This window comes from Mandrillus leucophaeus, unplaced genomic scaffold, assembly GCF_000951045.1.
Source record: "Mandrillus leucophaeus isolate KB7577 unplaced genomic scaffold, Mleu.le_1.0 Scaffold335, whole genome shotgun sequence".
Classification (NCBI taxonomy): domain Eukaryota; kingdom Metazoa; phylum Chordata; class Mammalia; order Primates; family Cercopithecidae; genus Mandrillus; species Mandrillus leucophaeus.
This window is the reverse complement of record NW_012103532.1, coordinates 334,920-335,490: the sequence shown is the minus strand read 5'-3', so window position 1 is coordinate 335,490 and position 571 is coordinate 334,920.

Genomic DNA, 571 nt, shown 5'->3' with positions numbered 1-571 from the left:
CGCCTCGGCGCTTGGGCTCCCGCGCGTCCCCTGTCCCCGACCCTCGGGCTGGGCACCTCCGCCTCCAGGTTTTCTCTCCGTGTTTCTATCGCTCTCCGGCCTCGTCTCTCCCGGGCTCCTCTCGTCTCGGCGTCTCTGTCTCTCGTCTATCGTTGTGTCTCTGGCTCTGCGTGGGTCTCTCTTGAGTTTTCTCCTTGGGCCTCCGCTGTCTCTCCGAGTATCTAATCCGATCCCCCACCCCTCGTTTCTCTCTCTCTCTCCCTCTCCCACCACCCCCCCCGCCCCGTGTCTCGTCCCCGCCGGGTTCTCTCCAGCTCGGCGTCTCTGTGTCTGTGTCTCTGGCACTCTCGGACTGGCCTCCTGTCTGCGCCCCGCGGAGTCGGTCGTTGTCTCTTGTCAGGGTTTCCGCCCATCTCTGTCTCGCCCGGACTCTGTCTCTGCCTCCTTCGTCTCTGTCGGGTTCCCAGAACACCCGGGCCGGGCGCCCTACCGCTCCCTGGTCCCCTGGCGTCTTCCCCGCGGCTGAGCCCATCTCCTTTTCTCAGAATCGGGGTTTTGTTCTCAGACAAAC